Here is a 25034-nt window from a genome sequence, read left to right as displayed (position 1 = left end):
GGTGGATCAACACCTAGAAAGGACCTCTATGGCCCAGAAACACAGCGGAGACCGTGACAACTAGATGAGCCGCAGATACAAATCCCCTGTAAAGACCACCTGGACAAGACCACAGGAAACAGATGATTCTTCTGCACAGTCTGACATTCCTGCAGCCTGGAGCTAATCTACCTGTTTCGTCTGACAAGGGGAGAACTGTCTCCCCGACTGAGCCTGGTTTCTCACCGGGTTTTTTCTCCATCCTTTCACCGATCGAGTTTTGGTTTCTTGCCTCTGTCGCTTCTGGCAGGTGGAGCTGGGGACACTTCATGTACAGCGATATCGTTGACTTGATTGCAAATTATTGCACAGATACTATTTAAACTGAACTTAGCTGAATGATGTCATCAAAGAGTTCAATAACGAAATGCCTTTAACTGTCATTTTGCTTTTTGACGCACTGTGTTCCTAATAAATGTTGTTCAGTTGCATTGACACAATACTTTTTGTTTAAAGCGCAATTAAAAAAAAAAAAAAAAAAAAAGAGTCCAAACAATGACCCCTGCTACGGGTAGTGTTCCAAGTGTTATGCGACTTCAGCTAATGATGGGTCCATCAGAAATTTTACGGTGCCAGGGCTGGGTCTGCGTCAGAAGAAGCCATGCATTGTTTAGGTATGTCAGTGCAGTGCCGTCAGTAACGGGAGAAACGACAGCATGCATGGCTCCTCGTTAGTATAGTGGACAGTATCTCCGCCTGTCACGCGGAAGACCGGGGTTCGATTCCCCGACGGGGAGAGCTGGTTCTTTTCGTCTTCCGAATGATCCATCCAAAATGTTTGGTTGGAGTCGCAGGTCACAGAAGGAGTTCTGCTTCGACGTCAGCCCGAGCCAAAGGACATGCGTTGGCCGGGAATCGAACCCGGGTCAACTGCTTGGAAGGCAGCTATGCTCACCACTATACCACCAACGCAGGCGGAAGTCAGTAGCTTTTTGACGCACTGTGTTCCTAATAAATGTTGTTCAGTTGCATTGACACAATACTTTTTGTTTAAAGCGCAATTTAAAAAAAAAAAAAAAAAGAGTCCAAACAATGACCCCTGCTACCGGTAGTGTTGCAAGTGTTATGCGACTTCAGCTAATGATGGGTCCATCCGAAATTATTCCATCCAAAAGTTTTGGGTGGAGGCACAGGTCACAGAGGGAGTTCTGCTTCGACGTCAGCCCGAGCCAAAGGACATGCGCACTGCTCTCTCCAACTGCTTGGAAGGCAGCTATGCTCACCACTATACCACCAACGCAGTCAGCAGTCAGCAACTTGCGCCGTCACTAAGAAGGCTCGAAGTGCACGAGTCGCCGATAGGGCTAGAGGAGCAGATGAGATCTTTGTTTGGACCCGTCACTAAAGAGAGCCTTCAAGAATTTGCATCCCGTCACGTACAAGAAAGCGCTGCCTTCCCATCCGGCTAAATAAACACGAAGTGGTCAAACGCAGAGAGTGCCTATAATAACCAAAAGCCCAATCAAGGCAATCTCTTTCTCATGCCTCTATCTGAAAAGTTGGATAAAATCTTATATGAAAAAAAAAGTCTTTTAAAGAAATCCCTTATTCCGAGGTCACCGTAGCCACCAGATCCAGTCTGTATCCGCTTCAGTCACCCGGATCCAGTCCGTATCCAGAGAAGATGGTGGATCAACACCTAGAAAGGACCTCTATGGCCCAGAAACACAGCGGAGACCGTGACAACTAGATGAGCCGCAGATACAAATCCCCTGTAAAGACCACCTGGACAAGACCACAGGAAACAGATGATTCTTCTGCACAGTCTGACATTCCTGCAGCCTGGAGCTAATCTACCTGTTTCGTCTGACAAGGGGAGAACTGTCTCCCCGACTGAGCCTGGTTTCTCACCGGGTTTTTTCTCCATCCTTTCACCGATCGAGTTTTGGTTTCTTGCCTCTGTCGCTTCTGGCAGGCGGAGCTGGGGACACTTCATGTACAGCGATATCGTTGACTTGATTGCAAATTATTGCACAGATACTATTTAAACTGAACTTAGCTGAATGATGTCATCAAAGAGTTCAATAACGAAATGCCTTTAACTGTCATTTTGCTTTTTGACGCACTGTGTTCCTAATAAATGTTGTTCAGTTGCATTGACACAATACTTTTTGTTTAAAGCGCAATTAAAAAAATAAAAAAAAAAAAAAAAAGAGTCCAAACAATGACCCCTGCTACGGGTAGTGTTGCAAGTGTTATGCGACTTCAGCTAATGATGGGTCCATCCGAAATTATTCCATCCAAAAGTTTTGGGTGGAGGCACAGGTCACAGAGGGAGTTCTGCTTCGACGTCAGCCCGAGCCAAAGGACATGCGTTGGCCGGGAATCGAATCCGGGTCAACTGCTTGGAAGGCAGCTATGCTCACCACTATACCACCAACGCAGTCAGCAGTCAGCAACTTGCGCCGTCACTAAGAAGGCTCGAAGTGCACGAGTCGCCGATAGGGCTAGAGGAGCAGATGAGATCTTTGTTTGGACCCGTCACTAAAGAGAGCCTTCAAGAATTTGCATCCCGTCACGTACAAGAAAGCGCTGCCTTCCCATCCGGCTAAATAAACACGAAGTGGTCAAACGCAGAGAGTGCCTATTCAGACGATGACCAGTGGCAAGCCCTCTCGCAGCATGCTGCCGGACGGTCAAACTGATTCTGCTCTTGACATTTCGATGTAGCTCTGCTGTGAGCAGAGCACCCAAAAATACAGGTCACTCGCAAAAGTTCCCCTCCACGGAAATCTTTAGTAAAAGGCGGAAGATTTATGCGACAATGAAGAGAAACTCGAGCTGTGTCTCCAAACCCTCGGGCCTGTGCGCTGCCTCTGTTAAACTACTACGCTCGCCAAGGGTCATCAAGGGTGACAATGCCTGCCCACATGTGTTTCGTCAGCACCCCCCCCCCCCCACTCCAAAAGGGAGGAGTAAAACTCAAAAAATCCCTCTCGGTCCACCAATAACCAAAAGCCCAATCAAGGCAATCTCTTTCTCATGCCTCTATCTGAAAAGTTGGATAAAATCTTATATGAAAAAAAAAGTCTTTTAAAGAAATCCCTTATTCCGAGGTCACCGTAGCCACCAGATCCAGTCTGTATCCGCTTCAGTCACCCGGATCCAGTCCGTATCCAGAGAAGATGGTGGATCAACACCTAGAAAGGACCTCTATGGCCCAGAAACACAGCGGAGACCGTGACAACTAGATGAGCCGCAGATACAAATCCCCTGTAAAGACCACCTGGACAAGACCACAGGAAACAGATGATTCTTCTGCACAGTCTGACATTCCTGCAGCCTGGAGCTAATCTACCTGTTTCGTCTGACAAGGGGAGAACTGTCTCCCCGACTGAGCCTGGTTTCTCACCGGGTTTTTTCTCCATCCTTTCACCGATCGAGTTTTGGTTTCTTGCCTCTGTCGCTTCTGGCAGGCGGAGCTGGGGACACTTCATGTACAGCGATATCGTTGACTTGATTGCAAATTATTGCACAGATACTATTTAAACTGAACTTAGCTGAATGATGTCATCAAAGAGTTCAATAACGAAATGCCTTTAACTGTCATTTTGCTTTTTGACGCACTGTGTTCCTAATAAATGTTGTTCAGTTGCATTGACACAATACTTTTTGTTTAAAGCGCAATTAAAAAAAAAAAAAAAAAAAAAAAAAAAGAGTCCAAACAATGACCCCTGCTACGGGTAGTGTTGCAAGTGTTATGCGACTTCAGCTAATGATGGGTCCATCCGAAATTATTCCATCCAAAAGTTTTGGGTGGAGGCACAGGTCACAGAGGGAGTTCTGCTTCGACGTCAGCCCGAGCCAAAGGACATGCGTTGGCCGGGAATCGAATCCGGGTCAACTGCTTGGAAGGCAGCTATGCTCACCACTATACCACCAACGCAGTCAGCAGTCAGCAACTTGCGCCGTCACTAAGAAGGCTCGAAGTGCACGAGTCGCCGATAGGGCTAGAGGAGCAGATGAGATCTTTGTTTGGACCCGTCACTAAAGAGAGCCTTCAAGAATTTGCATCCCGTCACGTACAAGAAAGCGCTGCCTTCCCATCCGGCTAAATAAACACGAAGTGGTCAAACGCAGAGAGTGCCTATTCAGACGATGACCAGTGGCAAGCCCTCTCGCAGCATGCTGCCGGACGGTCAAACTGATTCTGCTCTTGACATTTCGATGTAGCTCTGCTGTGAGCAGAGCACCCAAAAATACAGGTCACTCGCAAAAGTTCCCCTCCACGGAAATCTTTAGTAAAAGGCGGAAAGATTTATGCGACAATGAAGAGAAACTCGAGCTGTGTCTCCAAACCCTCGGGCCTGTGCGCTGCCTCTGTTAAACTACTACGCTCGCCAAGGGTCATCAAGGGTGACAATGCCTGCCCACATGTGTTTCGTCAGCACCCCCCCCCCCCACTCCAAAAGGGAGGAGTAAAACTCAAAAAATCCCTCTCGGTCCACCAATAACCAAAAGCCCAATCAAGGCAATCTCTTTCTCATGCCTCTATCTGAAAAGTTGGATAAAATCTTATATGAAAAAAAAAGTCTTTTAAAGAAATCCCTTATTCCGAGGTCACCGTAGCCACCAGATCCAGTCTGTATCCGCTTCAGTCACCCGGATCCAGTCCGTATCCAGAGAAGATGGTGGATCAACACCTAGAAAGGACCTCTATGGCCCAGAAACACAGCGGAGACCGTGACAACTAGATGAGCCGCAGATACAAATCCCCTGTAAAGACCACCTGGACAAGACCACAGGAAACAGATGATTCTTCTGCACAGTCTGACATTCCTGCAGCCTGGAGCTAATCTACCTGTTTCGTCTGACAAGGGGAGAACTGTCTCCCCGACTGAGCCTGGTTTCTCACCGGGTTTTTTCTCCATCCTTTCACCGATCGAGTTTTGGTTTCTTGCCTCTGTCGCTTCTGGCAGGTGGAGCTGGGGACACTTCATGTACAGCGATATCGTTGACTTGATTGCAAATTATTGCACAGATACTATTTAAACTGAACTTAGCTGAATGATGTCATCAAAGAGTTCAATAACGAAATGCCTTTAACTGTCATTTTGCTTTTTGACGCACTGTGTTCCTAATAAATGTTGTTCAGTTGCATTGACACAATACTTTTTGTTTAAAGCGCAATTAAAAAAAAAAAAAAAAAAAAAAAAGAGTCCAAACAATGACCCCTGCTACGGGTAGTGTTCCAAGTGTTATGCGACTTCAGCTAATGATGGGTCCATCAGAAATTTTACGGTGCTAGGGCTGGGTCTGCGTCAGAAGAAGCCATGCATTGTTTAGGTATGTCAGTGCAGTGCCGTCAGTAACGGGAGAAACGACAGCATGCATGGCTCCTCGTTAGTATAGTGGACAGTATCTCCGCCTGTCACGCGGAAGACCGGGGTTCGATTCCCCGACGGGGAGAGCTGGTTCTTTTCGTCTTCCGAATGATCCATCCAAAATGTTTGGTTGGAGTCGCAGGTCACAGAAGGAGTTCTGCTTCGACGTCAGCCCGAGCCAAAGGACATGCGTTGGCCGGGAATCGAACCCGGGTCAACTGCTTGGAAGGCAGCTATGCTCACCACTATACCACCAACGCAGGCGGAAGTCAGTAGCTTTTTGACGCACTGTGTTCCTAATAAATGTTGTTCAGTTGCATTGACACAATACTTTTTGTTTAAAGCGCAATTAAAAAAAAAAAAAAAAAAAAAGAGTCCAAACAATGACCCCTGCTACCGGTAGTGTTGCAAGTGTTATGCGACTTCAGCTAATGATGGGTCCATCCGAAATTATTCCATCCAAAAGTTTTGGGTGGAGGCACAGGTCACAGAGGGAGTTCTGCTTCGACGTCAGCCCGAGCCAAAGGACATGCGCACTGCTCTCTCCAACTGCTTGGAAGGCAGCTATGCTCACCACTATACCACCAACGCAGTCAGCAGTCAGCAACTTGCGCCGTCACTAAGAAGGCTCGAAGTGCACGAGTCGCCGATAGGGCTAGAGGAGCAGATGAGATCTTTGTTTGGACCCGTCACTAAAGAGAGCCTTCAAGAATTTGCATCCCGTCACGTACAAGAAAGCGCTGCCTTCCCATCCGGCTAAATAAACACGAAGTGGTCAAACGCAGAGAGTGCCTATAATAACCAAAAGCCCAATCAAGGCAATCTCTTTCTCATGTCTCTATCTGAAAAGTTGGATAAAATCTTATATGAAAAAAAAAGTCTTTTAAAGAAATCCCTTATTCCGAGGTCACCGTAGCCACCAGATCCAGTCTGTATCCGCTTCAGTCACCCGGATCCAGTCCGTATCCAGAGAAGATGGTGGATCAACACCTAGAAAGGACCTCTATGGCCCAGAAACACAGCGGAGACCGTGACAACTAGATGAGCCGCAGATACAAATCCCCTGTAAAGACCACCTGGACAAGACCACAGGAAACAGATGATTCTTCTGCACAGTCTGACATTCCTGCAGCCTGGAGCTAATCTACCTGTTTCGTCTGACAAGGGGAGAACTGTCTCCCCGACTGAGCCTGGTTTCTCACCGGGTTTTTTCTCCATCCTTTCACCGATCGAGTTTTGGTTTCTTGCCTCTGTCGCTTCTGGCAGGCGGAGCTGGGGACACTTCATGTACAGCGATATCGTTGACTTGATTGCAAATTATTGCACAGATACTATTTAAACTGAACTTAGCTGAATGATGTCATCAAAGAGTTCAATAACGAAATGCCTTTAACTGTCATTTTGCTTTTTGACGCACTGTGTTCCTAATAAATGTTGTTCAGTTGCATTGACACAATACTTTTTGTTTAAAGCGCAATTAAAAAAAAAAAAAAAAAAAAAAAAAAAGAGTCCAAACAATGACCCCTGCTACGGGTAGTGTTGCAAGTGTTATGCGACTTCAGCTAATGATGGGTCCATCCGAAATTATTCCATCCAAAAGTTTTGGGTGGAGGCACAGGTCACAGAGGGAGTTCTGCTTCGACGTCAGCCCGAGCCAAAGGACATGCGTTGGCCGGGAATCGAATCCGGGTCAACTGCTTGGAAGGCAGCTATGCTCACCACTATACCACCAACGCAGTCAGCAGTCAGCAACTTGCGCCGTCACTAAGAAGGCTCGAAGTGCACGAGTCGCCGATAGGGCTAGAGGAGCAGATGAGATCTTTGTTTGGACCCGTCACTAAAGAGAGCCTTCAAGAATTTGCATCCCGTCACGTACAAGAAAGCGCTGCCTTCCCATCCGGCTAAATAAACACGAAGTGGTCAAACGCAGAGAGTGCCTATTCAGACGATGACCAGTGGCAAGCCCTCTCGCAGCATGCTGCCGGACGGTCAAACTGATTCTGCTCTTGACATTTCGATGTAGCTCTGCTGTGAGCAGAGCACCCAAAAATACAGGTCACTCGCAAAAGTTCCCCTCCACGGAAATCTTTAGTAAAAGGCGAAAGATTTATGCGACAATGAAGAGAAACTCGAGCTGTGTCTCCAAACCCTCGGGCCTGTGCGCTGCCTCTGTTAAACTACTACGCTCGCCAAGGGTCATCAAGGGTGACAATGCCTGCCCACATGTGTTTCGTCAGCACCCCCCCCCCCCTACTCCAAAAGGGAGGAGTAAAACTCAAAAAAGTCCTCTCGGTCCACCAATAACCAAAAGCCCAATCAAGGCAATCTCTTTCTCATGCCTCTATCTGAAAAGTTGGATAAAATCTTATATGAAAAAAAAAGTCTTTTAAAGAAATCCCTTATTCCGGAGGTCACCGTAGCCACCAGATCCAGTCTGTATCCGCTTCAGTCACCCGGATCCAGTCCGTATCCAGAGAAGATGGTGGATCAACACCTAGAAAGGACCTCTATGGCCCAGAAACACAGCGGAGACCGTGACAACTAGATGAGCCGCAGATACAAATCCCCTGTAAAGACCACCTGGACAAGACCACAGGAAACAGATGATTCTTCTGCACAGTCTGACATTCCTGCAGCCTGGAGCTAATCTACCTGTTTCGTCTGACAAGGGGAGAACTGTCTCCCCGACTGAGCCTGGTTTCTCACCGGGTTTTTTCTCCATCCTTTCACCGATCGAGTTTTGGTTTCTTGCCTCTGTCGCTTCTGGCAGGCGGAGCTGGGGACACTTCATGTACAGCGATATCGTTGACTTGATTGCAAATTATTGCACAGATACTATTTAAACTGAACTTAGCTGAATGATGTCATCAAAGAGTTCAATAACGAAATGCCTTTAACTGTCATTTTGCTTTTTGACGCACTGTGTTCCTAATAAATGTTGTTCAGTTGCATTGACACAATACTTTTTGTTTAAAGCGCAATTAAAAAAAAAAAAAAAAAAAAAGAGTCCAAACAATGACCCCTGCTACGGGTAGTGTTCCAAGTGTTATGCGACTTCAGCTAATGATGGGTCCATCAGAAATTTTACGGTGCTAGGGCTGGGTCTGCGTCAGAAGAAGCCATGCATTGTTTAGGTATGTCAGTGCAGTGCCGTCAGTAACGGGAGAAACGACAGCATGCATGGCTCCTCGTTAGTATAGTGGACAGTATCTCCGCCTGTCACGCGGAAGACCGGGGTTCGATTCCCCGACGGGGAGAGCTGGTTCTTTTCGTCTTCCGAATGATCCATCCAAAATGTTTGGTTGGAGTCGCAGGTCACAGAAGGAGTTCTGCTTCGACGTCAGCCCGAGCCAAAGGACATGCGCTGGCCGGGAATCGAACCCGGGTCAACTGCTTGGAAGGCAGCTATGCTCACCACTATACCACCAACGCAGGCGGAAGTCAGTAGCTTTTTGACGCACTGTGTTCCTAATAAATGTTGTTCAGTTGCATTGACACAATACTTTTTGTTTAAAGCGCAATTAAAAAAAAAAAAAAAAAAGAGTCCAAACAATGACCCCTGCTACCGGTAGTGTTGCAAGTGTTATGCGACTTCAGCTAATGATGGGTCCATCCGAAATTATTCCATCCAAAAGTTTTGGGTGGAGGCACAGGTCACAGAGGGAGTTCTGCTTCGACGTCAGCCCGAGCCAAAGGACATGCGCACTGCTCTCTCCAACTGCTTGGAAGGCAGCTATGCTCACCACTATACCACCAACGCAGTCAGCAGTCAGCAACTTGCGCCGTCACTAAGAAGGCTCGAAGTGCACGAGTCGCCGATAGGGCTAGAGGAGCAGATGAGATCTTTGTTTGGACCCGTCACTAAAGAGAGCCTTCAAGAATTTGCATCCCGTCACGTACAAGAAAGCGCTGCCTTCCCATCCGGCTAAATAAACACGAAGTGGTCAAACGCAGAGAGTGCCTACAATAACCAAAAGCCCAATCAAGGCAATCTCTTTCTCATGCCTCTATCTGAAAAGTTGGATAAAATCTTATATGAAAAAAAAAGTCTTTTAAAGAAATCCCTTATTCGGAGGTCACCGTAGCCACCAGATCCAGTCTGTATCCGCTTCAGTCACCCGGATCCAGTCCGTATCCAGAGAAGATGGTGGATCAACACCTAGAAAGGACCTCTATGGCCCAGAAACACAGCGGAGACCGTGACAACTAGATGAGCCGCAGATACAAATCCCCTGTAAAGACCACCTGGACAAGACCACAGGAAACAGATGATTCTTCTGCACAGTCTGACATTCCTGCAGCCTGGAGCTAATCTACCTGTTTCGTCTGACAAGGGGAGAACTGTCTCCCCGACTGAGCCTGGTTTCTCACCGGGTTTTTTCTCCATCCTTTCACCGATCGAGTTTTGGTTTCTTGCCTCTGTCGCTTCTGGCAGGCGGAGCTGGGGACACTTCATGTACAGCGATATCGTTGACTTGATTGCAAATTATTGCACAGATACTATTTAAACTGAACTTAGCTGAATGATGTCATCAAAGAGTTCAATAACGAAATGCCTTTAACTGTCATTTTGCTTTTTGACGCACTGTGTTCCTAATAAATGTTGTTCAGTTGCATTGACACAATACTTTTTGTTTAAAGCGCAATTAAAAAAAAAAAAAAAAAAAAAAAAAGAGTCCAAACAATGACCCCTGCTACGGGTAGTGTTCCAAGTGTTATGCGACTTCAGCTAATGATGGGTCCATCAGAAATTTTACGGTGCCAGGGCTGGGTCTGCGTCAGTAGAAGCCATGCATTGTTTAGGTATGTCAGTGCAGTGCCGTCAGTAACGGGAGAAACGACAGCATGCATGGCTCCTCGTTAGTATAGTGGACAGTATCTCCGCCTGTCACGCGGAAGACCGGGGTTCGATTCCCCGACGGGGAGAGCTGGTTCTTTTCGTCTTCCGAATGATCCATCCAAAATGTTTGGTTGGAGTCGCAGGTCACAGAAGGAGTTCTGCTTCGACGTCAGCCCGAGCCAAAGGACATGCGCTGGCCGGGAATCGAACCCGGGTCAACTGCTTGGAAGGCAGCTATGCTCACCACTATACCACCAACGCAGGAGGAAGTCAGTAGCTTTTTGACGCACTGTGTTCCTAATAAATGTTGTTCAGTTGCATTGACACAATACTTTTTGTTTAAAGCGCAATTAAAAAAAAAAAAAAAAAGAGTCCAAACAATGACCCCTGCTACCGGTAGTGTTGCAAGTGTTATGCGACTTCAGCTAATGATGGGTCCATCCGAAATTATTCCATCCAAAAGTTTTGGGTGGAGGCACAGGTCACAGAGGGAGTTCTGCTTCGACGTCAGCCCGAGCCAAAGGACATGCGCACTGCTCTCTCCAACTGCTTGGAAGGCAGCTATGCTCACCACTATACCACCAACGCAGTCAGCAGTCAGCAACTTGCGCCGTCACTAAGAAGGCTCGAAGTGCACGAGTCGCCGATAGGGCTAGAGGAGCAGATGAGATCTTTGTTTGGACCCGTCACTAAAGAGAGCCTTCAAGAATTTGCATCCCGTCACGTACAAGAAAGCGCTGCCTTCCCATCCGGCTAAATAAACACGAAGTGGTCAAACGCAGAGAGTGCCTATAATAACCAAAAGCCCAATCAAGGCAATCTCTTTCTCATGTCTCTATCTGAAAAGTTGGATAAAATCTTATATGAAAAAAAAAGTCTTTTAAAGAAATCCCTTATTCCGAGGTCACCGTAGCCACCAGATCCAGTCTGTATCCGCTTCAGTCACCCGGATCCAGTCCGTATCCAGAGAAGATGGTGGATCAACACCTAGAAAGGACCTCTATGGCCCAGAAACACAGCGGAGACCGTGACAACTAGATGAGCCGCAGATACAAATCCCCTGTAAAGACCACCTGGACAAGACCACAGGAAACAGATGATTCTTCTGCACAGTCTGACATTCCTGCAGCCTGGAGCTAATCTACCTGTTTCGTCTGACAAGGGGAGAACTGTCTCCCCGACTGAGCCTGGTTTCTCACCGGGTTTTTTCTCCATCCTTTCACCGATCGAGTTTTGGTTTCTTGCCTCTGTCGCTTCTGGCAGGCGGAGCTGGGGACACTTCATGTACAGCGATATCGTTGACTTGATTGCAAATTATTGCACAGATACTATTTAAACTGAACTTAGCTGAATGATGTCATCAAAGAGTTCAATAACGAAATGCCTTTAACTGTCATTTTGCTTTTTGACGCACTGTGTTCCTAATAAATGTTGTTCAGTTGCATTGACACAATACTTTTTGTTTAAAGCGCAATTAAAAAAATAATAAAAAAAAAAAAGAGTCCAAACAATGACCCCTGCTACGGGTAGTGTTGCAAGTGTTATGCGACTTCAGCTAATGATGGGTCCATCCGAAATTATTCCATCCAAAAGTTTTGGGTGGAGGCACAGGTCACAGAGGGAGTTCTGCTTCGACGTCAGCCCGAGCCAAAGGACATGCGTTGGCCGGGAATCGAATCCGGGTCAACTGCTTGGAAGGCAGCTATGCTCACCACTATACCACCAACGCAGTCAGCAGTCAGCAACTTGCGCCGTCACTAAGAAGGCTCGAAGTGCACGAGTCGCCGATAGGGCTAGAGGAGCAGATGAGATCTTTGTTTGGACCCGTCACTAAAGAGAGCCTTCAAGAATTTGCATCCCGTCACGTACAAGAAAGCGCTGCCTTCCCATCCGGCTAAATAAACACGAAGTGGTCAAACGCAGAGAGTGCCTATTCAGACGATGACCAGTGGCAAGCCCTCTCGCAGCATGCTGCTGGACGGTCAAACTGATTCTGCTCTTGACATTTCGATGTAGCTCGCTGTGAGCAGAGCACCCAAAAATACAGGTCACTCGCAAAAGTTCCCCTCCACGGAAATCTTTAGTAAAAGGCGAAAGATTTATGCGACAATGAAGAGAAACTCGAGCTGTGTCTCCAAACCCTCGGGCCTGTGCGCTGCCTCTGTTAAACTACTACGCTCGCCAAGGGTCATCAAGGGTGACAATGCCTGCCCACATGTGTTTCGTCAGCACCCCCCCCCCCCCACTCCAAAAGGGAGGAGTAAAACTCAAAAAATCCCTCTCGGTCCACCAATAACCAAAAGCCCAATCAAGGCAATCTCTTTCTCATGCCTCTATCTGAAAAGTTGGATAAAATCTTATATGAAAAAAAAAGTCTTTTAAAGAAATCCCTTATTCCGAGGTCACCGTAGCCACCAGATCCAGTCTGTATCCGCTTCAGTCACCCGGATCCAGTCTGTATCCAGAGAAGATGGTGGATCAACACCTAGAAAGGACCTCTATGGCCCAGAAACACAGCGGAGACCGTGACAACTAGATGAGCCGCAGATACAAATCCCCTGTAAAGACCACCTGGACAAGACCACAGGAAACAGATGATTCTTCTGCACAGTCTGACATTCCTGCAGCCTGGAGCTGATCTACCTGTTTCGTCTGACAAGGGGAGAACTGTCTCCCCGATTGAGCCTGGTTTCTCACCGGGTTTTTTCTCCATCCTTTCACCGATCGAGTTTTGGTTTCTTGCCTCTGTCGCTTCTGGCAGGCGGAGCTGGGGACACTTCATGTACAGCGATATCGTTGACTTGATTGCAAATTATTGCACAGATACTATTTAAACTGAACTTAGCTGAATGATGTCATCAAAGAGTTCAATAACGAAATGCCTTTAACTGTCATTTTGCTTTTTGACGCACTGTGTTCCTAATAAATGTTGTTCAGTTGCATTGACACAATACTTTTTGTTTAAAGCGCAATTAAAAAAAAAAAAAAAAAAAAAAAAAAAAGAGTCCAAACAATGACCCCTGCTACGGGTAGTGTTGCAAGTGTTATGCGACTTCAGCTAATGATGGGTCCATCCGAAATTATTCCATCCAAAAGTTTTGGGTGGAGGCACAGGTCACAGAGGGAGTTCTGCTTCGACGTCAGCCCGAGCCAAAGGACATGCGTTGGCCGGGAATCGAATCCGGGTCAACTGCTTGGAAGGCAGCTATGCTCACCACTATACCACCAACGCAGTCAGCAGTCAGCAACTTGCGCCGTCACTAAGAAGGCTCGAAGTGCACGAGTCGCCGATAGGGCTAGAGGAGCAGATGAGATCTTTGTTTGGACCCGTCACTAAAGAGAGCCTTCAAGAATTTGCATCCCGTCACGTACAAGAAAGCGCTGCCTTCCCATCCGGCTAAATAAACACGAAGTGGTCAAACGCAGAGAGTGCCTATTCAGACGATGACCAGTGGCAAGCCCTCTCGCAGCATGCTGCCGGACGGTCAAACTGATTCTGCTCTTGACATTTCGATGTAGCTCTGCTGTGAGCAGAGCACCCAAAAATACAGGTCACTCGCAAAAGTTCCCCTCCACGGAAGTCTTTAGTAAAAGGCGAAAGATTTATGCGACAATGAAGAGAAACTCGAGCTGTGTCTCCAAACCCTCGGGCCTGTGCGCTGCCTCTGTTAAACTACTACGCTCGCCAAGGGTCATCAAGGGTGACAATGCCTGCCCACATGTGTTTCGTCAGCACCCCCCCCCCCCCCCACTCCAAAAGGGAGGAGTAAAACTCAAAAAATCCCTCTCGGTCCACCAATAACCAAAAGCCCAATCAAGGCAATCTCTTTCTCATGCCTCTATCTGAAAAGTTGGATAAAATCTTATATGAAAAAAAAAGTCTTTTAAAGAAATCCCTTATTCCGAGGTCACCGTAGCCACCAGATCCAGTCTGTATCCGCTTCAGTCACCCGGATCCAGTCTGTATCCAGAGAAGATGGTGGATCAACACCTAGAAAGGACCTCTATGGCCCAGAAACACAGCGGAGACCGTGACAACTAGATGAGCCGCAGATACAAATCCCCTGTAAAGACCACCTGGACAAGACCACAGGAAACAGATGATTCTTCTGCACAGTCTGACATTCCTGCAGCCTGGAGCTGATCTACCTGTTTCGTCTGACAAGGGGAGAACTGTCTCCCCGATTGAGCCTGGTTTCTCACCGGGTTTTTTCTCCATCCTTTCACCGATCGAGTTTTGGTTTCTTGCCTCTGTCGCTTCTGGCAGGCGGAGCTGGGGACACTTCATGTACAGCGATATCGTTGACTTGATTGCAAATTATTGCACAGATACTATTTAAACTGAACTTAGCTGAATGATGTCATCAAAGAGTTCAATAACGAAATGCCTTTAACTGTCATTTTGCTTTTTGACGCACTGTGTTCCTAATAAATGTTGTTCAGTTGCATTGACACAATACTTTTTGTTTAAAGCGCAATTAAAAAAAAAAAAAAAAAAAGAGTCCAAACAATGACCCCTGCTACGGGTAGTGTTGCAAGTGTTATGCGACTTCAGCTAATGATGGGTCCATCCGAAATTATTCCATCCAAAAGTTTTGGGTGGAGGCACAGGTCACAGAGGGAGTTCTGCTTCGACGTCAGCCCGAGCCAAAGGACATGCGTTGGCCGGGAATCGAATCCGGGTCAACTGCTTGGAAGGCAGCTATGCTCACCACTATACCACCAACGCAGTCAGCAGTCAGCAACTTGCGCCGTCACTAAGAAGGCTCGAAGTGCACGAGTCGCCGATAGGGCTAGAGGAGCAGATGAGATCTTTGTTTGGACCCGTCACTAAAGAGAGCCTTCAAGAATTTGCATCCCGTCACGTACAAGAAAGCGCTGCCTTCCCATCCGGCTAAATAAACACGAAGTGGTCAAACGCAGAGAGTGCCTATTCAGACGATGACCAGTGGCAAGCCCTCTCGCAGCATGCTGCCGGACGGTCAAACTGATTCTGCTCTTGACATTTCGATGTAGCTCTGCTGTGAGCAGAGCACCCAAAAATACAGATCACTCGCAAAAGTTCCCCTCCACGGAAATCTTTAGTAAAAGGCGAAAGATTTATGCGACAATGAAGAGAAACTCGAGCTGTGTCTCCAAACCCTCGGGCCTGTGCGCTGCCTCTGTTAAACTACTACGCTCGCCAAGGGTCATCAAGGGTGACAATGCCTGCCCACATGTGTTTCGTCAGCACCCCCCCCCCCTACTCCAAAAGGGAGGAGTAAAACTCAAAAAAGTCCTCTCGGTCCACCAATAACCAAAAGCCCAATCAAGGCAATCTCTTTCTCATGCCTCTATCTGAAAAGTTGGATAAAATCTTATATGAAAAAAAAAGTCTTTTAAAGAAATCCCTTATTCCGAGGTCACCGTAGCCACCAGATCCAGTCTGTATCCGCTTCAGTCACCCGGATCCAGTCCGTATCCAGAGAAGATGGTGGATCAACACCTAGAAAGGACCTCTATGGCCCAGAAACACAGCGGAGACCGTGACAACTAGATGAGCCGCAGATACAAATCCCCTGTAAAGACCACCTGGACAAGACCACAGGAAACAGATGATTCTTCTGCACAGTCTGACATTCCTGCAGCCTGGAGCTGATCTACCTGTTTCGTCTGACAAGGGGAGAACTGTCTCCCCGATTGAGCCTGGTTTCTCACCGGGTTTTTTCTCCATCCTTTCACCGATCGAGTTTTGGTTTCTTGCCTCTGTCGCTTCTGGCAGGCGGAGCTGGGGACACTTCATGTACAGCGATATCGTTGACTTGATTGCAAATTATTGCACAGATACTATTTAAACTGAACTTAGCTGAATGATGTCATCAAAGAGTTCAATAACGAAATGCCTTTAACTGTCATTTTGCTTTTTGACGCACTGTGTTCCTAATAAATGTTGTTCAGTTGCATTGACACAATACTTTTTGTTTAAAGCGCAATTAAAAAAAAAAAAAAAAAAAAAAAAAAAAGAGTCCAAACAATGACCCCTGCTACGGGTAGTGTTGCAAGTGTTATGCGACTTCAGCTAATGATGGGTCCATCCGAAATTATTCCATCCAAAAGTTTTGGGTGGAGGCACAGGTCACAGAGGGAGTTCTGCTTCGACGTCAGCCCGAGCCAAAGGACATGCGTTGGCCGGGAATCGAATCCGGGTCAACTGCTTGGAAGGCAGCTATGCTCACCTCTATACCACCAACGCAGTCAGCATTTAGCAACTTGCGCCGTCACTAAGAAGGCTCGAAGTGCACGAGTCGCCGATAGGGCTAGAGGAGCAGATGAGATCTTTGTTTGGACCCGTCACTAAAGAGAGCCTTCAAGAATTTGCATCCCGTCACGTACAAGAAAGCGCTGCCTTCCCATCCGGCTAAATAAACACGAAGTGGTCAAACGCAGAGAGTGCCTATTCAGACGATGACCAGTGGCAAGCCCTCTCGCAGCATGCTGCCGGACGGTCAAACTGATTCTGCTCTTGACATTTCGATGTAGCTCTGCTGTGAGCAGAGCACCCAAAAATACAGGTCACTCGCAAAAGTTCCCCTCCACGGAAATCTTTAGTAAAAGGCGAAAGATTTATGCGACAATGAAGAGAAACTCGAGCTGTGTCTCCAAACCCTCGGGCCTGTGCGCTGCCTCTGTTAAACTACTACGCTCGCCAAGGGTCATCAAGGGTGACAATGCCTGCCCACATGTGTTTCGTCAGCACCCCCCCCCCCCTACTCCAAAAGGGAGGAGTAAAACTCAAAAAAGTCCTCTCGGTCCACCAATAACCAAAAGCCCAATCAAGGCAATCTCTTTCTCATGCCTCTATCTGAAAAGTTGGATAAAATCTTATATGAAAAAAAAAGTCTTTTAAAGAAATCCCTTATTCGGAGGTCACCGTAGCCACCAGATCCAGTCTGTATCCGCTTCAGTCACCCGGATCCAGTCCGTATCCAGAGAAGATGGTGGATCAACACCTAGAAAGGACCTCTATGGCCCAGAAACACAGCGGAGACCGTGACAACTAGATGAGCCGCAGATACAAATCCCCTGTAAAGACCACCTGGACAAGACCACAGGAAACAGATGATTCTTCTGCACAGTCTGACATTCCTGCAGCCTGGAGCTAATCTACCTGTTTCGTCTGACAAGGGGAGAACTGTCTCCCCGACTGAGCCTGGTTTCTCACCGGGTTTTTTCTCCATCCTTTCACCGATCGAGTTTTGGTTTCTTGCCTCTGTCGCTTCTGGCAGGCGGAGCTGGGGACACTTCATGTACAGCGATATCGTTGACTTGATTGCAAATTATTGCACAGATACTATTTAAACTGAACTTAGCTGAATGATGTCATCAAAGAGTTCAATAACGAAATGCCTTTAACTGTCATTTTGCTTTTTGACGCACTGTGTTCCTAATAAATGTTGTTCAGTTGCATTGACACAATACTTTTTGTTTAAAGCGCAATTAAAAAAAAAAAAAAAAAAAAAAGAGTCCAAACAATGACCCCTGCTACGGGTAGTGTTCCAAGTGTTATGCGACTTCAGCTAATGATGGGTCCATCAGAAATTTTACGGTGCCAGGGCTGGGTCTGCGTCAGAAGAAGCCATGCATTGTTTAGGTATGTCAGTGCAGTGCCGTCAGTAACGGGAGAAACGACAGCATGCATGGCTCCTCGTTAGTATAGTGGACAGTATCTCCGCCTGTCACGCGGAAGACCGGGGTTCGATTCCCCGACGGGGAGAGCTGGTTCTTTTCGTCTTCCGAATGATCCATCCAAAATGTTTGGTTGGAGTCGCAGGTCACAGAAGGAGTTCTGCTTCGACGTCAGCCCGAGCCAAAGGACATGCGCTGGCCGGGAATCGAACCCGGGTCAACTGCTTGGAAGGCAGCTATGCTCACCACTATACCACCAACGCAGGCGGAAGTCAGTAGCTTTTTGACGCACTGTGTTCCTAATAAATGTTGTTCAGTTGCATTGACACAATACTTTTTGTTTAAAGCGCAATTAAAAAAAAAAAAAAAAAAAAGAGTCCAAACAATGACCCCTGCTACCGGTAGTGTTGCAAGTGTTATGCGACTTCAGCTAATGATGGGTCCATCCGAAATTATTCCATCCAAAAGTTTTGGGTGGAGGCACAGGTCACAGAGGGAGTTCTGCTTCGACGTCAGCCCGAGCCAAAGGACATGCGCACTGCTCTCTCCAACTGCTTGGAAGGCAGCTATGCTCACCACTATACCACCAACGCAGTCAGCAGTCAGCAACTTGCGCCGTCACTAAGAAGGCTCGAAGTGCACGAGTCGCCGATAGGGCTAGAGGAGCAGATGAGATCTTTGTTTGGACCCGTCACTAAAGAGAGCCTTCAAGAATTTGCATCCCGTCACGTACAAGAAAGCGCTGCCTTCCCATCCGGCTAAATAAACACGAAGTGGTCAAACGCAGAGAGTGCCTATAATAACCAAAAGCCCAATCAAGGCAATCTCTTTCTCATGTCTCTATCTGAAAAGTTGGATAAAATCTTATATGAAAAAAAAAGTCTTTTAAAGAAATCCCTTATTCCGAGGTCACCGTAGCCACCAGATCCAGTCTGTATCCGCTTCAGTCACCCGGATCCAGTCCGTATCCAGAGAAGATGGTGGATCAACACCTAGAAAGGACCTCTATGGCCCAGAAACACAGCGGAGACCGTGACAACTAGATGAGCCGCAGATACAAATCCCCTGTAAAGACCACCTGGACAAGACCACAGGAAACAGATGATTCTTCTGCACAGTCTGACATTCCTGCAGCCTGGAGCTAATCTACCTGTTTCGTCTGACAAGGGGAGAACTGTCTCCCCGACTGAGCCTGGTTTCTCACCGGGTTTTTTCTCCATCCTTTCACCGATCGAGTTTTGGTTTCTTGCCTCTGTCGCTTCTGGCAGGCGGAGCTGGGGACACTTCATGTACAGCGATATCGTTGACTTGATTGCAAATTATTGCACAGATACTATTTAAACTGAACTTAGCTGAATGATGTCATCAAAGAGTTCAATAACGAAATGCCTTTAACTGTCATTTTGCTTTTTGACGCACTGTGTTCCTAATAAATGTTGTTCAGTTGCATTGACACAATACTTTTTGTTTAAAGCGCAATTAAAAAAAAAAAAAAAAAAAAAAAGAGTCCAAACAATGACCCCTGCTACGGGTAGTGTTGCAAGTGTTATGCGACTTCAGCTAATGATGGGTCCATCCGAAATTATTCCATCCAAAAGTTTTGGGTGGAGGCACAGGTCACAGAGGGAGTTCTGCTTCGACGTCAGCCCGAGCCAAAGGACATGCGTTGGCCGGGAATCGAATCCGGGTCAACTGCTTGGAAGGCAGCTATGCTCACCACTATACCACCAACGCAGTCAGCAGTCAGCAACTTGCGCCGTCACTAAGAAGGCTCGAAGTGCACGAGTCGCCGATAGGGCTAGAGGAGCAGATGAGATCTTTGTTTGGACCCGTCACTAAAGAGAGCCTTCAAGAATTTGCATCCCGTCACGTACAAGAAAGCGCTGCCTTCCCATCCGGCTAAATAAACACGAAGTGGTCAAACGCAGAGAGTGCCTATTCAGACGATGACCAGTGGCAAGCCCTCTCGCAGCATGCTGCCGGACGGTCAAACTGATTCTGCTCTTGACATTTCGATGTAGCTCTGCTGTGAGCAGAGCACCCAAAAATACAGGTCACTCGCAAAAGTTCCCCTCCACGGAAATCTTTAGTAAAAGGCGAAAGATTTATGCGACAATGAAGAGAAACTCGAGCTGTGTCTCCAAACCCTCGGGCCTGTGCGCTGCCTCTGTTAAACTACTACGCTCGCCAAGGGTCATCAAGGGTGACAATGCCTGCCCACATGTGTTTCGTCAGCACCCCCCCCCCCCCCACTCCAAAAGGGAGGAGTAAAACTCAAAAAAGTCCTCTCGGTCCACCAATAACCAAAAGCCCAATCAAGGCAATCTCTTTCTCATGCCTCTATCTGAAAAGTTGGATAAAATCTTATATGAAAAAAAAAGTCTTTTAAAGAAATCCCTTATTCCGAGGTCACCGTAGCCACCAGATCCAGTCTGTATCCGCTTCAGTCACCCGGATCCAGTCCGTATCCAGAGAAGATGGTGGATCAACACCTAGAAAGGACCTCTATGGCCCAGAAACACAGCGGAGACCGTGACAACTAGATGAGCCGCAGATACAAATCCCCTGTAAAGACCACCTGGACAAGACCACAGGAAACAGATGATTCTTCTGCACAGTCTGACATTCCTGCAGCCTGGAGCTAATCTACCTGTTTCGTCTGACAAGGGGAGAACTGTCTCCCCGACTGAGCCTGGTTTCTCACCGGGTTTTTTCTCCATCCTTTCACCGATCGAGTTTTGGTTTCTTGCCTCTGTCGCTTCTGGCAGGCGGAGCTGGGGACACTTCATGTACAGCGATATCGTTGACTTGATTGCAAATTATTGCACAGATACTATTTAAACTGAACTTAGCTGAATGATGTCATCAAAGAGTTCAATAACGAAATGCCTTTAACTGTCATTTTGCTTTTTGACGCACTGTGTTCCTAATAAATGTTGTTCAGTTGCATTGACACAATACTTTTTGTTTAAAGCGCAATTAAAAAAAAAAAAAAAAAAAAAAGAGTCCAAACAATGACCCCTGCTACGGGTAGTGTTCCAAGTGTTATGCGACTTCAGCTAATGATGGGTCCATCAGAAATTTTACGGTGCCAGGGCTGGGTCTGCGTCAGAAGAAGCCATGCATTGTTTAGGTATGTCAGTGCAGTGCCGTCAGTAACGGGAGAAACGACAGCATGCATGGCTCCTCGTTAGTATAGTGGACAGTATCTCCGCCTGTCACGCGGAAGACCGGGGTTCGATTCCCCGACGGGGAGAGCTGGTTCTTTTCGTCTTCCGAATGATCCATCCAAAATGTTTGGTTGGAGTCGCAGGTCACAGAAGGAGTTCTGCTTCGACGTCAGCCCGAGCCAAAGGACATGCGCTGGCCGGGAATCGAACCCGGGTCAACTGCTTGGAAGGCAGCTATGCTCACCACTATACCACCAACGCAGGCGGAAGTCAGTAGCTTTTTGACGCACTGTGTTCCTAATAAATGTTGTTCAGTTGCATTGACACAATACTTTTTGTTTAAAGCGCAATTAAAAAAAAAAAAAAAAAAAAGAGTCCAAACAATGACCCCTGCTACCGGTAGTGTTGCAAGTGTTATGCGACTTCAGCTAATGATGGGTCCATCCGAAATTATTCCATCCAAAAGTTTTGGGTGGAGGCACAGGTCACAGAGGGAGTTCTGCTTCGACGTCAGCCCGAGCCAAAGGACATGCGCACTGCTCTCTCCAACTGCTTGGAAGGCAGCTATGCTCACCACTATACCACCAACGCAGTCAGCAGTCAGCAACTTGCGCCGTCACTAAGAAGGCTCGAAGTGCACGAGTCGCCGATAGGGCTAGAGGAGCAGATGAGATCTTTGTTTGGACCCGTCACTAAAGAGAGCCTTCAAGAATTTGCATCCCGTCACGTACAAGAAAGCGCTGCCTTCCCATCCGGCTAAATAAACACGAAGTGGTCAAACGCAGAGAGTGCCTATAATAACCAAAAGCCCAATCAAGGCAATCTCTTTCTCATGTCTCTATCTGAAAAGTTGGATAAAATCTTATATGAAAAAAAAAGTCTTTTAAAGAAATCCCTTATTCCGAGGTCACCGTAGCCACCAGATCCAGTCTGTATCCGCTTCAGTCACCCGGATCCAGTCCGTATCCAGAGAAGATGGTGGATCAACACCTAGAAAGGACCTCTATGGCCCAGAAACACAGCGGAGACCGTGACAACTAGATGAGCCGCAGATACAAATCCCCTGTAAAGACCACCTGGACAAGACCACAGGAAACAGATGATTCTTCTGCACAGTCTGACATTCCTGCAGCCTGGAGCTAATCTACCTGTTTCGTCTGACAAGGGGAGAACTGTCTCCCCGACTGAGCCTGGTTTCTCACCGGGTTTTTTCTCCATCCTTTCACCGATCGAGTTTTGGTTTCTTGCCTCTGTCGCTTCTGGCAGGCGGAGCTGGGGACACTTCATGTACAGCGATATCGTTGACTTGATTGCAAATTATTGCACAGATACTATTTAAACTGAACTTAGCTGAATGATGTCATCAAAGAGTTCAATAACGAAATGCCTTTAACTGTCATTTTGCTTTTTGACGCACTGTGTTCCTAATAAATGTTGTTCAGTTGCATTGACACAATACTTTTTGTTTAAAGCGCAATTAAAAAAATAAAAAAAAAAAAAAAAGAGTCCAAACAATGACCCCTGCTACGGGTAGTGTTGCAAGTGTTATGCGACTTCAGCTAATGATGGGTCCATCCGAAATTATTCCATCCAAAAGTTTTGGGTGGAGGCACAGGTCACAGAGGGAGTTCTGCTTCGACGTCAGCCCGAGCCAAAGGACATGCGTTGGCCGGGAATCGAATCCGGGTCAACTGCTTGGAAGGCAGCTATGCTCACCACTATACCACCAACGCAGTCAGCAGTCAGCAACTTGCGCCGTCACTAAGAAGGCTCGAAGTGCACGAGTCGCCGATAGGGCTAGAGGAGCAGATGAGATCTTTGTTTGGACCCGTCACTAAAGAGAGCCTTCAAGAATTTGCATCCCGTCACGTACAAGAAAGCGCTGCCTTCCCATCCGGCTAAATAAACACGAAGTGGTCAAACGCAGAGAGTGCCTATTCAGACGATGACCAGTGGCAAGCCCTCTCGCAGCATGCTGCCGGACGGTCAAACTGATTCTGCTCTTGACATTTCGATGTAGCTCTGCTGTGAGCAGAGCACCCAAAAATACAGGTCACTCGCAAAAGTTCCCCTCCACGGAAATCTTTAGTAAAAGGCGAAAGATTTATGCGACAATGAAGAGAAACTCGAGCTGTGTCTCCAAACCCTCGGGCCTGTGCGCTGCCTCTGTTAAACTACTACGCTCGCCAAGGGTCATCAAGGGTGACAATGCCTGCCCACATGTGTTTTCGTCAGCACCCCCCCCCCCCCCCACTCCAAAAGGGAGGAGTAAAACTCAAAAAAGTCCTCTCGGTCCACCAATAACCAAAAGCCCAATCAAGGCAATCTCTTTCTCAATGCCTCTATCTGAAAAGTTGGATAAAATCTTATATGAAAAAAAAAGTCTTTTAAAGAAATCCCTTATTCCGAGGTCACCGTAGCCACCAGATCCAGTCTGTATCCGCTTCAGTCACCCGGATCCAGTCCGTATCCAGAGAAGATGGTGGATCAACACCTAGAAAGGACCTCTATGGCCCAGAAACACAGCGGAGACCGTGACAACTAGATGAGCCGCAGATACAAATCCCCTGTAAAGACCACCTGGACAAGACCACAGGAAACAGATGATTCTTCTGCACAGTCTGACATTCCTGCAGCCTGGAGCTGAATCTACTGGTTTCGTCTGACAAGGGGAGAACTGTCTCCCCGACTGAGCCTGGTTTCTCACCGGGTTTTTTCTCCATCCTTTCACCGATCGAGTTTTGGTTTCTTGCCTCTGTCGCTTCTGGCAGGCGGAGCTGGGGACACTTCATGTACAGCGATATCGTTGACTTGATTGCAATTATTGCACAGATACTATTTAAACTGAACTTAGCTGAATGATGTCATCAAAGAGTTCAATAACGAAATGCCTTTAACTGTCATTTTGCTTTTTGACGCACTGTGTTCCTAATAAATGTTGTTCAGTTGCATTGACACAATACTTTTTGTTTAAAGCGCAATTAAAAAAAAAAAAAAAAAAAAAAAAAAAGAGTCCAAACAATGACCCCTGCTACGGGTAGTGTTGCAAGTGTTATGCGACTTCAGCTAATGATGGGTCCATCCGAAATTATTCCATCCAAAAGTTTTGGGTGGAGGCAGCAGGTCACAGAGGGAGTTCTGCTTCGACGTCAGCCCGAGCCAAAGGACATGGCGTTGGCCGGGAATCGAATCCGGGGTTCAACTGCTTGGAAGGCCAGCCTATGCTCACCTCTATACCACCAACGCAGTCAGCATTTAGCAACTTGCGCCGTCACTAAGAAGGCTCGAAGTGCACGAGTCGCCGATAGGGCTAGAGGAGCAGATGAGATCTTTGTTTGGACCCGTCACTAAAGAGAGCCTTCAAGAATTGCATCCCGTCACGTACAAGAAAGCGCTGCCTTCCCATCCGGCTAAATAAACACGAAGTGGTCAAACGCAGAGAGTGCCTATTCAGACGATGACCAGTGGCAAGCCCTCTCGCAGCATGCTGCCGGACGGTCAAACTGATTCTGCTCTTGACATTTCGATGTAGCTCTGCTGTGAGCAGAGCACCCAAAAATACAGGTCACTCGCAAAAGTTCCCCTCCACGGAAATCTTTAGTAAAAGGCGAAAGATTTATGCGACAATGAAGAGAAACTCGAGCTGTGTCTCCAAACCCTCGGGCCGTGCGCTGCCTCTGTTAAACTACTACGCTCGCCAAGGGTCATCAAGGGTGACAATGCCTGCCCACCTGTGTTTCGTCAGCACCCCCCCCCTACTCCAAAAGGGAGGAGTAAAACTCAAAAAAGTCTCTCGGTCCACCAATAACCAAAGCCCAATCAAGGCAATCTCTTTCCTCATGCCTCTATCTGAAAAGTTGGATAAAATCTTTATATGAAAAAAAGTCTTTTAAAGAAATCCCTTATTCGGAGGTCACCGTAGCCACCAGATCCAGTCTGTATCCGCTTCAGTCACCCGGATCCAGTCCGTCATCCAGAGAAGATGGTGGAATCAAA

The 25034-nt window shown here is 47.2% G+C and overlaps 30 non-coding genes across 30 annotated transcripts; 6 read left to right on the top strand and 24 right to left on the bottom strand.

Annotated features, from left to right (window-relative positions):
* The first annotated feature begins 704 nt into the window (after positions 1 to 704).
* On the top strand, positions 705 to 776 carry trnad-guc (transfer RNA aspartic acid (anticodon GUC)). Its single transcript has one exon. It is a non-coding gene; the product is annotated as a tRNA-Asp (tRNA).
* A 103-nt stretch (positions 777 to 879) lies between these two features.
* trnag-ucc (transfer RNA glycine (anticodon UCC)) lies at positions 880 to 951 on the bottom strand. Its single transcript has one exon. It is a non-coding gene; the product is annotated as a tRNA-Gly (tRNA).
* Positions 952 to 2350: 1399 nt separating this feature from the next.
* trnag-ucc (transfer RNA glycine (anticodon UCC)) lies at positions 2351 to 2422 on the bottom strand. The gene has a single exon. It is a non-coding gene; the product is annotated as a tRNA-Gly (tRNA).
* Positions 2423 to 2707: 285 nt separating this feature from the next.
* LOC113086009 (U5 spliceosomal RNA) lies at positions 2708 to 2822 on the bottom strand. Its single transcript, XR_003284604.1, has one exon. It is a non-coding gene; the product is annotated as a U5 spliceosomal RNA (small nuclear RNA).
* Positions 2823 to 3853: 1031 nt separating this feature from the next.
* On the bottom strand, positions 3854 to 3925 carry trnag-ucc (transfer RNA glycine (anticodon UCC)). The gene has a single exon. It is a non-coding gene; the product is annotated as a tRNA-Gly (tRNA).
* Positions 3926 to 4210: 285 nt separating this feature from the next.
* On the bottom strand, positions 4211 to 4326 carry LOC113086011 (U5 spliceosomal RNA). Its single transcript, XR_003284605.1, has one exon. It is a non-coding gene; the product is annotated as a U5 spliceosomal RNA (small nuclear RNA).
* A 1050-nt stretch (positions 4327 to 5376) lies between these two features.
* trnad-guc (transfer RNA aspartic acid (anticodon GUC)) lies at positions 5377 to 5448 on the top strand. The gene has a single exon. It is a non-coding gene; the product is annotated as a tRNA-Asp (tRNA).
* Positions 5449 to 5551: 103 nt separating this feature from the next.
* Positions 5552 to 5623, bottom strand: trnag-ucc (transfer RNA glycine (anticodon UCC)). The gene has a single exon. It is a non-coding gene; the product is annotated as a tRNA-Gly (tRNA).
* Positions 5624 to 7027: 1404 nt separating this feature from the next.
* On the bottom strand, positions 7028 to 7099 carry trnag-ucc (transfer RNA glycine (anticodon UCC)). The gene has a single exon. It is a non-coding gene; the product is annotated as a tRNA-Gly (tRNA).
* Positions 7100 to 7384: 285 nt separating this feature from the next.
* Positions 7385 to 7499, bottom strand: LOC113085980 (U5 spliceosomal RNA). The gene has a single exon (XR_003284576.1). It is a non-coding gene; the product is annotated as a U5 spliceosomal RNA (small nuclear RNA).
* A 1049-nt stretch (positions 7500 to 8548) lies between these two features.
* Positions 8549 to 8620, top strand: trnad-guc (transfer RNA aspartic acid (anticodon GUC)). Its single transcript has one exon. It is a non-coding gene; the product is annotated as a tRNA-Asp (tRNA).
* A 103-nt stretch (positions 8621 to 8723) lies between these two features.
* On the bottom strand, positions 8724 to 8795 carry trnag-ucc (transfer RNA glycine (anticodon UCC)). The gene has a single exon. It is a non-coding gene; the product is annotated as a tRNA-Gly (tRNA).
* Positions 8796 to 10217: 1422 nt separating this feature from the next.
* trnad-guc (transfer RNA aspartic acid (anticodon GUC)) lies at positions 10218 to 10289 on the top strand. Its single transcript has one exon. It is a non-coding gene; the product is annotated as a tRNA-Asp (tRNA).
* Positions 10290 to 10392: 103 nt separating this feature from the next.
* trnag-ucc (transfer RNA glycine (anticodon UCC)) lies at positions 10393 to 10464 on the bottom strand. Its single transcript has one exon. It is a non-coding gene; the product is annotated as a tRNA-Gly (tRNA).
* Positions 10465 to 11860: 1396 nt separating this feature from the next.
* Positions 11861 to 11932, bottom strand: trnag-ucc (transfer RNA glycine (anticodon UCC)). Its single transcript has one exon. It is a non-coding gene; the product is annotated as a tRNA-Gly (tRNA).
* Positions 11933 to 12217: 285 nt separating this feature from the next.
* On the bottom strand, positions 12218 to 12331 carry LOC113086007 (U5 spliceosomal RNA). Its single transcript, XR_003284602.1, has one exon. It is a non-coding gene; the product is annotated as a U5 spliceosomal RNA (small nuclear RNA).
* A 1032-nt stretch (positions 12332 to 13363) lies between these two features.
* Positions 13364 to 13435, bottom strand: trnag-ucc (transfer RNA glycine (anticodon UCC)). Its single transcript has one exon. It is a non-coding gene; the product is annotated as a tRNA-Gly (tRNA).
* Positions 13436 to 13720: 285 nt separating this feature from the next.
* On the bottom strand, positions 13721 to 13835 carry LOC113086006 (U5 spliceosomal RNA). Its single transcript, XR_003284601.1, has one exon. It is a non-coding gene; the product is annotated as a U5 spliceosomal RNA (small nuclear RNA).
* A 1025-nt stretch (positions 13836 to 14860) lies between these two features.
* On the bottom strand, positions 14861 to 14932 carry trnag-ucc (transfer RNA glycine (anticodon UCC)). The gene has a single exon. It is a non-coding gene; the product is annotated as a tRNA-Gly (tRNA).
* A 285-nt stretch (positions 14933 to 15217) lies between these two features.
* On the bottom strand, positions 15218 to 15332 carry LOC113086000 (U5 spliceosomal RNA). Its single transcript, XR_003284595.1, has one exon. It is a non-coding gene; the product is annotated as a U5 spliceosomal RNA (small nuclear RNA).
* Positions 15333 to 16720: 1388 nt separating this feature from the next.
* LOC113085979 (U5 spliceosomal RNA) lies at positions 16721 to 16835 on the bottom strand. Its single transcript, XR_003284575.1, has one exon. It is a non-coding gene; the product is annotated as a U5 spliceosomal RNA (small nuclear RNA).
* Positions 16836 to 17884: 1049 nt separating this feature from the next.
* On the top strand, positions 17885 to 17956 carry trnad-guc (transfer RNA aspartic acid (anticodon GUC)). Its single transcript has one exon. It is a non-coding gene; the product is annotated as a tRNA-Asp (tRNA).
* A 103-nt stretch (positions 17957 to 18059) lies between these two features.
* trnag-ucc (transfer RNA glycine (anticodon UCC)) lies at positions 18060 to 18131 on the bottom strand. The gene has a single exon. It is a non-coding gene; the product is annotated as a tRNA-Gly (tRNA).
* A 1399-nt stretch (positions 18132 to 19530) lies between these two features.
* trnag-ucc (transfer RNA glycine (anticodon UCC)) lies at positions 19531 to 19602 on the bottom strand. Its single transcript has one exon. It is a non-coding gene; the product is annotated as a tRNA-Gly (tRNA).
* A 285-nt stretch (positions 19603 to 19887) lies between these two features.
* Positions 19888 to 20002, bottom strand: LOC113085978 (U5 spliceosomal RNA). Its single transcript, XR_003284574.1, has one exon. It is a non-coding gene; the product is annotated as a U5 spliceosomal RNA (small nuclear RNA).
* Positions 20003 to 21052: 1050 nt separating this feature from the next.
* trnad-guc (transfer RNA aspartic acid (anticodon GUC)) lies at positions 21053 to 21124 on the top strand. Its single transcript has one exon. It is a non-coding gene; the product is annotated as a tRNA-Asp (tRNA).
* Positions 21125 to 21227: 103 nt separating this feature from the next.
* Positions 21228 to 21299, bottom strand: trnag-ucc (transfer RNA glycine (anticodon UCC)). Its single transcript has one exon. It is a non-coding gene; the product is annotated as a tRNA-Gly (tRNA).
* A 1400-nt stretch (positions 21300 to 22699) lies between these two features.
* On the bottom strand, positions 22700 to 22771 carry trnag-ucc (transfer RNA glycine (anticodon UCC)). Its single transcript has one exon. It is a non-coding gene; the product is annotated as a tRNA-Gly (tRNA).
* Positions 22772 to 23056: 285 nt separating this feature from the next.
* Positions 23057 to 23171, bottom strand: LOC113086016 (U5 spliceosomal RNA). Its single transcript, XR_003284610.1, has one exon. It is a non-coding gene; the product is annotated as a U5 spliceosomal RNA (small nuclear RNA).
* Positions 23172 to 24568: 1397 nt separating this feature from the next.
* LOC113086012 (U5 spliceosomal RNA) lies at positions 24569 to 24683 on the bottom strand. Its single transcript, XR_003284606.1, has one exon. It is a non-coding gene; the product is annotated as a U5 spliceosomal RNA (small nuclear RNA).
* Positions 24684 to 25034: the final 351 nt, after the last annotated feature.

This window comes from Carassius auratus, unplaced genomic scaffold (assembly GCF_003368295.1).
Source record: "Carassius auratus strain Wakin unplaced genomic scaffold, ASM336829v1 scaf_tig00042621, whole genome shotgun sequence".
In the NCBI taxonomy this organism is placed as follows: domain Eukaryota; kingdom Metazoa; phylum Chordata; class Actinopteri; order Cypriniformes; family Cyprinidae; genus Carassius; species Carassius auratus.
Note: the sequence above shows the minus strand (reverse complement) of the source record. Positions and strands in the feature narration are given on the sequence as shown.